We start from the raw sequence: 8,608 nt of genomic DNA on the forward strand, positions 1-8,608 counted from the left end.
AATGCCTCAGATCAGCCCCCCATGTCAGCCATCATGCCCCCATGTAAGCCATCATGCCCCCATGTAAGCCATCATGCCCCCATGTCAGCCATCAGCCCCCATGTCCAATTTCTCCCCCTCCATGTCAAATCACCCCCTATGTCACATCAGCCCTCCATGTCACATTTCCCCCCCTCCATGTCACATTTCTCCCCCTCCTTTTTACATAATCCCCTATGTCACATCACCCCTATGTCACATTTCTCCCCATGTCAGATTTCTCCCCCTCAATGTCACATTTCTCCCCCCTCCATCCATGTCACATTTCTCCCCCTCCAAACCATGTCACATCACCCCCTCCTTTTTAGTTTACATCCCCCCCCTTCGTGTCACATCATGATCACATGATTACCCCCTATTGTGTCACATTTCTCCCCCCCCATGGCACACTACCCCCCCCCCCCCCCCCCCGGCCGGCCCTGGCCCCATCCCCATGTCACAGACTACAGACATTGTCCCCCCCTCCCATCATGTCATGGTCACCATCCGCCCCCCTTCCATTTATGATTGTTATTTGTGTAATCATTTTTTTAAAACACATTTATGCCGTGCACTCTGGCGCTAGTGCGCTCATCAGTGATCACCTACCCACCTGTCCTGCTGCTACGGCAATCTGGCTGTGTGTGAGTCAGACTCACAGACACAGTCAGCTCCAGTCCCTGCTGCCGCTCGCTGCCACAGCGCCACTCGCCAGTCACACCCCCCTGGCCTGACCCCGTGACCGTGTTGCCGGGCCCGTGCTGCTCTGTGACTGAAGGCCGGGGCCACACGGCGCACGCATGCTGGGGCGGGCGGGCGGCGGCGTAACTCACAAGTAAGTTATAAAAAAAAAAAAAAGAAGAAGGTTAATTTTTCCGCCCTCCCCTTCTCTGTGCAGGGTGCACCCTAAGGCAGCCGCTTGGTCTGCTTATCGTAGCACCGGCCCTGGCTACGGTATTGCTGGACCCAACTACTTCTGTTGTCCTTGCCTATTGTGGCTTGTGTTGGCCCTGCCTACTTGGGTTGCCCTGCCTTCTGTTCATTTGGAGTCACCTACAACATGGGGCCACTTTTAGTTTTTTTTTTCCCAGGGTCACTTTAAGTTTCCAGTCCGCCCCTGCTGTGGACTATTCTTGCCGTGAAAAATACTAGGAGCTTGAAATCCCGAAGTGAAAAGCAGTGAGGACAGGACTGGTATCGGTACAGCAAAGGAGGTGGATCAGTAACGGTGTGTATGGTTTATTTTTTAAAGTTACCTATAGACCCCCTTTTTTACATGCATAGTGTGTTGCATATTTACTCACAGGAATTTAGGAAAGTTTTTAGTTTAGAAGTTGTTTTCCCACCAGTTTTGTTTATCTAAGCGGCCTTATTATTTTCATAGTTGAGATAGAAAGTCTGACATTACCATGATTTTACTACAGTATATTTGTTATTACTAATTATTATGCAATAGAGGCTTATAGTGTATGGGTGCAGTACTAGTGGCACTTTGATGCCGAACTACTTGCATTCCAATATAATAACAATTCTGGAGCATCTATTCTTATGACTGTGTGTTGTGCCATTCCTGTATTATTCCTGCTAGAAGTTATGAATGAATTACTAATAGTTTGAAATGAAAGTTCAGATGGCTGCTCCATCCTAAAACATGTCTATGAGGGACACATAATGGTTCTGTTTGGCTCCGTTATACGTGACGGAAAAAGAGTCTGTCGACAGAACAATTTTTTCCGTCATGTATAACTGAACCACACAAAACCATTATGTGTCCCCATAAACACGTATTGGGATGGAGCAAAATGGAATGCCTCTTAAAAGGGTTGTCCCGGTTCAGAGATGGTTGTCACCCAGACAGGCCCTCTAATATGAGCATCAGAGCATTTCATGCTCCGATGCTCTCCTTTGCCCTACGCTGTATCTCGCAGGGCAAGGGCTGTTTGCTTATGTTTTTTACACTGCTAGGCAGAGGCTTCCGCCTAGCAGTGTTCCCGGGGACGTTACTGGAACTGATGGACAGGCTTTAGCGCTGCCCTAGTCGTTTTACAGGCTAGGGCAGTAGTCCGCCCATTAGTGCCGGTGACGTCACTGGGCTCACTGCTAGGTGGAAGCCTACGCCTGGCTTACCCATGGAGAGTCCAGTACGTCACAGGATCTCCAGAAAAAGCCTTTGCCCTGTGCAAATCAGCACAGGGCAAGGGAGAGCATTGGAGCATGAAATGCTCTGATGATCTTATCAGAGTGCCTGCCTGGGTGAAAACGGCTTGGAACCCGGACAACCCCTTTAAAGGCTTCTGTTTTGCTTTCTGTCTTAAAATTCCATTATATTTGTTATAACGGGACCTATAATGGAATGCCATAATGCCAATGCGAACCTGGCCTAAGGGGTGTAGTAGTTACTAAAATAGATATTTCAGGAGAGGCTACAGGTCCTAATTAAATTAAGGGTCCATTCACACATCCGCAAAATGGGTCCGCATCCGTTCCGCAATTTTGCGTAACGGGTGCAGACCCATTCATTTTCAATGGGGCCGGAATGTGCTGTCCGCATCCGCATTTGCGGATCTGCATTTGCGGATCCGCACTTCCGCATCCGTGCTTCCGTTTCAGCAAAAAATTAGAACATGTCCTATTCTTGTCTGCAATTGCGGACAAGATTAGGCATTTTCTATTATAGTGCCGGCAATGTGCGGTCCGCAAATTGCGGAATGCACATTGCCAGTGTCCGTGTTTTGCGGATCTGTAATTTGCAGATCCGCAGAACACTTACGGAAGTGTGAATCGACCCTAATTGCTAGTCTGAAGCCTGTCCCATACTGGTTAGAATTCCTTGGCTGTAGAATGATCATCACATCATTTAAGCTGGAGAAGCTTTCCATTAATCAAATTTGTTAGCTTTAAACTCCACTAGTCCTAACATGTTACACATTGGTCCCCTACAAAAAAAAATTTGTAAGGCGTTTTTTTTACTATAAAGAAATGCCATAGGAACAGCACACATTTTCTGGCTGGTTCGCTGCTGTGTTGAATCGTTGCATCGTTGCCCTGGGTGCTGGAAAGCCTAGCTGCACCTCTGCTACAGGAAGCACACAAGATTGTCATCCGCGTCCGTTTTTTTCCTATCATTTGCATGGCAAACTTGACAGACTTTTTTTTACTTTCCTTTATGTCTGGTGGTCCTCCAAAAATAAAGGAAGACACACGGAAACAAAAACGGAAACGGATAAGGCCTTAGGCTTACATGCACACGACGTTTTTTTTTAGCGCCCATCACACGTTCATTTTAAGACCAATGGTTGTCTATGGGGTTATTCACACGGCAGTTTTTTTGATGGTCAGTGAAAAACAGACGTTTTTCACTGACAGACTGCCTTAGGCCTCCTTTACACGAACATATGTGTTCCGTTCTGTGCATTGGGGACCTCAATTTGCGGTCCCCAATGCATGGAGAACGTTTGTGCGGCCTCCGGGACGGATCCAGACCCATTCAACTTGAGTGGGTCTGTTATCCGCCCATTCCGCAAAAAGATAGAGCAAGTTATATCTTTTTGCGGAACGTAGTGCTTCAGTAGGGTTCCATGCTTCCGTTCCGCATTTCCGTATTTGTGTACCTATTCATGCGGAATGCATATGCGGTCCGCAATACAGCAACGGGACACCTACGGTCGTGTGCAGGAGGCCTTAGAAAGGCATCAGTCAAAAAAACGTCTGTTAAAAATGTCAGTTTTTGACTGACTTTTTTTTCACTGTCGTGTGCATGTAGCCTTACCTGCCAAACCTTCTCCTATGTCGCCTTCTCCTATCCCCAATGGTGTTGCCCCAGTTAGAATAATTACCCCCCACAGTGCTCAGATAGTGCTGCCCCAGTTATAACACTGAACCCTCCTCCGTATAGTGGCCCAATAGAGCTGCCCCAGTTATAATAACCACCCCCACAGTGCCCCAGTTCAAATAATTACCCACTTACCCACCACCACCACAGTACCCCAATAGTGTTGCCTCAATTATAAGAATGGCCCCCTAAAGAGCCCCAATAGTGCAGCTCCAGTAATAATAATAACACCCCTATAGTACCCTAATAGAGCTGTCCCAGTTATAATAATCCCCCCCCCCATACAGCTTCAATAGTGCTGCCCCAGTTACATAATCACCTCCCCCCTTATAGTGGTCCTATAGTGCTGTACCAGTTATAATAATGACCCTCCATAGTGACCCAATAGTGCTGCCCCAAGGTGACAAATAACAAATACCAGTACTCACTTCCATGTTGCTGTCAGCAATGCTGTGCAGGACACAGGAGCGGCATTGATTGTGCGCACAGGAGTACACAGCCTCATAGATTACAATGATGCTGTGCACGTCTGGCCGCCTGTGGGGCTATTGTCCTGCACTCATAAAATCATATGAGTGCAGGACAATAGCACCGCGGGAGGCCCGAAGTGCACGGCATCATTGTAATCTATGATGCTGTGTGCTCCCGTGCGCACAATCAATGCCGCTCCGGGACATATGGCCCGCTCATGGACTGTATGTCTCGGAGGGCTTACAGTTGTGTGCAAGGGCCCTAAGTGAACGGGACTTAGCCGCGCCCAGGTATGATAATGGGCCGTGACGTGACTGGGCCTGAGGGAAACAGAGAGAAGTCTGCGGCGCTCCTGCCTTCTCAAACAGCTGATCATCGTGGGTTACGGGTGTCGGACCCCCGCAGATCAGATACTATTGATCTATCCTCTGGATCAGTAAAAAAGAACTGCAGAACCCCTTTAAGCTTAGTGAACGGGGTGAAAATTGCAGGATCATATACAGTTTTTTTCATGACATGGAAAAATAAAAAAATAAAAAACTGAAAGATTCAAAAAAATGTTTTTAAAATAAAAATATGATTTAAACAATAGGTAATTTTCTGATGAAACATTCCCTTTAAAAGGCTGGTTACAGGGAACACAATCAACAACTTAAGGACATCCTTACAACATTTTCTTAAATTCTACAATAGATGAAGTCTGTGAACATATTTCATAAAAGCTGAGAGATATACAGAGTGGATTTTCGCTTGTTTAATCCTCCCTTTTCCTAGTAGTGTAAGAAAGGGAGGAGAAGGGCGGGGGAGGACAGTAATTACTGACTTGCTTGACCTTTGGCCTGACCCTTAAGATATGATCAGTAGCACTGCCTCTATAGTCCCATGTGCTGCAGATTAACAGAAACTGTACCCAGCAGTCGTACTTTGTCTGTACATGGTGCTGTGAGTCTGTAGTAAAACCAGTCCCCCTACAGCTGTAGAAAGTATTTTCTTTAATGACTACAGAAGTCCCCATGGTGGTCACGGTGACATATGCCTCTGGGCCACACAGACTACTGCTTCCCTACCACTATATATAAAGGCAAGCAGTAGTCTGAGAACGCGCTAATGCCTGACATAGAAATGATGGAGTGGACGGGCACATCTAGTGCTGTCATTCGCTTGCGTCTGCCTCTCAACCCATCCTGAAACTGGGCGCCAGAAGATGAGATATGATAAGATATGCTTTCATGTGTGAGTGGCGGAAAATTTACACAACTGCCATACTATGGTTTTCTATCTTAAACAAATATTATCAAATAGCAGTCCGCTTTGTGAGGATCACAAAAACTTTGACATGGCTGAACAGGAGTTGTAGTCGTGCAGAACCAAGTTTTGAATGGTGCACCACTTCTGAAGCTGATTTTCCTTGAAGTCCAGTCTCCATGACAAATATGTAGATCAGGGATCAGCAACCTTCGGCACTCCATCTGTTGTGAAACTACAACTCCCAGTATGTATACTTACTCAGCTGTACATGTAACTACCATAGAAGTGAAAGGAGGATTCTGGGAGTTGTCGTTCCAGAACAGCTGGAGTGCCAAAGGTTGCTGATCTCTGACGTAGATCATATCTGTACTGTAATGTTCCCAATGCAGAGTCAACCTTCTTTATGACAGACCTGGAATATGGTATAAACTCACAGTCTTCTGAACATGGTTGAGTATCTGAGGGGCAGTGGCGTAACTAGAAATGACTGGGCCCCACAGCAATTTTTTTTATTGGTGCCCCCCCCAACTTCTTTGCAACCCTCTCCTCCCGTGCAACCCCTGTTCCTGCGGCTAGTCCAGGTGGCTCTCTCAGACCAGGCCAGATGGCTACTCAGTCCGTTTCCTTTACGTATATACTGTATGTCTTGTCACTGTATGTACTGTCATTGTATATTATGTCATTGTTTAATGCTGTTGAGGGGTCCCTGACAATAAAATATTTTTTAATCCTCTTCATGGGTGGGCTCCAAAGCAGCCGCATCCCCGGCAGCTATGCCCCTGCTCAGGGGTGGACTGGCCATATACCCTAAAGAGAATTTTCTGGGTGGGTACATATTACTAGGGGTCATTATTAGAGTATGTCCAGGCAGAATGCTAAAGGTAGGGCTGTAAGAAACAGTCATGTAATGTCTCTAAGTTTCATTATCCTGGTAAACTGTGTTCAAATTTTATGTAAAATGCCTGCAGTATTTGTTTGGCAGCAAAGGACCAATTTGCATTGGAGTTTACCATAGAGAAAGTGTATTACTGTGATACTGGTTCTTTAAGGCAGCAGCTAAGTGTTGAAGTGACACGCCCCTTATGATGTCAGCCTGCCTCAGAGTGAGCAGGAAGAGAGACTGGAACTGCAGCTGCCGCCATATTGGCAAGATAGAAAACAAGTTCTGTGTTGTGTAAGACGTGTGTGGAGATACTAAAGGACTTCCCTGTACAGCCAATCTGTGTGAACTTCGATCTAGAGACGAATGGAGTACAAAGAAACCGTGCATTTAGTGAAGTAAAGTTAAAAAGGACTGTGTGCAGCAACTAACCTGTGGAGCCGACATTGGGCTGAGTGGATTGCCCCAAACAGTAAAGAGACTCACAGTGCTGTCGAGGTACCGGACAGTAACTGTAAAATTCTGGATTATATTCAACTGGTTTTCCGGTCTGCTGAGGAGGACTTCTTTGTTGCGGATCCTGCGTTGGTTAAAGGAAAAGGACGACATCGGGCCCCACCGTGCACTTCCACAAACTGTAAGCGGTCCACTTGGACCACTGGGATAAGGGGGGTGCGCACCCGCTTGAACGTTAGGGTCAGTTAGGGATAGTTTCTGGGACTATTATTTCTTAGTGTCCGCACTGCGAATACGGACACAGCAAAGGTGAAAATTGTTGCAGTATTTAACTTGTATTGTTTATACTGTTTTGAATATTTTGCTTGTCTTTACCTCTGTAACTGCATTGTTAACCTGCTTTTATTAATTTATAGTAAATGCAATTTTCTTAATCTTGACTTCTGCGTACGCACTCTTTTCTGGTTGCGGAGTCAAACCACCTGCCTTGCTCTCGGTTCACAAATTGGCGTAGTCGGCAGGATCCGCCTACCAGAATGGACGGCGATTCACCCGTTAGGAGGGATGGTGCTGGAGGAAGAATGCCAGCAGGGGCTGTAATGAGTCAGTTAGCAAAGTTTGATGGTGAGTCTGTGGTCTGTGAGTGTGTGGGCAGAGCAGATACGAATGGCACAGCGCATGTACCAGACCGCACCAGAAGTACTAGTAGAGCTAGCCATATTGACGTTACAAGGAGATGCTAAGACTACAGTGGTATTGCGGCCAATTGAACAAAGACAGACATTTGAGCAAGTTGTCCAGATTCTAGAAACTATTTATGGAGAAACCGCATTGCTGGGGTGCCTGCAGGCACGGTTCTTCCAGAGGGTACAAAAGGAGAATGAAAGTCTCCCTCAGTATGCAAATGCCCTACAAGAACTGCTCCGAGATATTCAAGGGAAGGAAAGAGGGGGCTCACCAGCCTTCTGTAACCCTGATCGGACACTACGTGACCAGTTTGTTCTGGGGATCCGTGATGGCAGTTTGACTGTTGCTATGCAGGACTTTATACGACGGGAGACTGATGATAAATTTCATGACGTACAGGTAGAGGCCATCTCACGTGCCAATAGTATGGTTCAGAAGCCTTAGTTGGAGTTACATTGTCGCAGGGGGCTAGCTCTGGCCCAGAAACAGTGGAAAATGGGACAGTTAAAGAGATACTTACAGCAATGCAGAAATTGCAAGAGCAAATGGAAGACCTACAAACCAGTTTTAATGAGAATTCTATAAGAATTGCAGGCCTCCAGAAAACTAGAGACGAAGGGGTGGGCCGTTCACACCAAGAAGGTTAGAATCACCCACAACCCGATGGAGGGATGAGGATAGGACCTACCGAAGGGGTCCCAATAATGTAGTTCAACTCTCAGGAGAGACCGATGGGGCTTACCGAAGGGGCCCCAAACCGATGGCCAGAGCGACGGGAAATACGCTGCTGGGAGTGTGGACGCGTGGGCCACATTGCTGCTAGATGTCCAGAGCAGCGACAAGCTTATGAGAGACCGCCGTTAAACTGAAATCCCCTGCTGCAGTAGGGCGGGCAGTAGGTGAAACTGAGAAGGAGACTATGAGGGGAGAATGCCCTGAAGAGGACCTGTAACGGTCGCGTACACACACACACAGGGGGGAGGGAAGTGACCACTGCACTCCACCCTTACCCCTGG

The sequence above is a fragment of the Bufo bufo genome, chromosome 6, assembly GCF_905171765.1.
Source record: "Bufo bufo chromosome 6, aBufBuf1.1, whole genome shotgun sequence".
In the NCBI taxonomy this organism is placed as follows: Eukaryota; Metazoa; Chordata; class Amphibia; order Anura; family Bufonidae; genus Bufo; species Bufo bufo.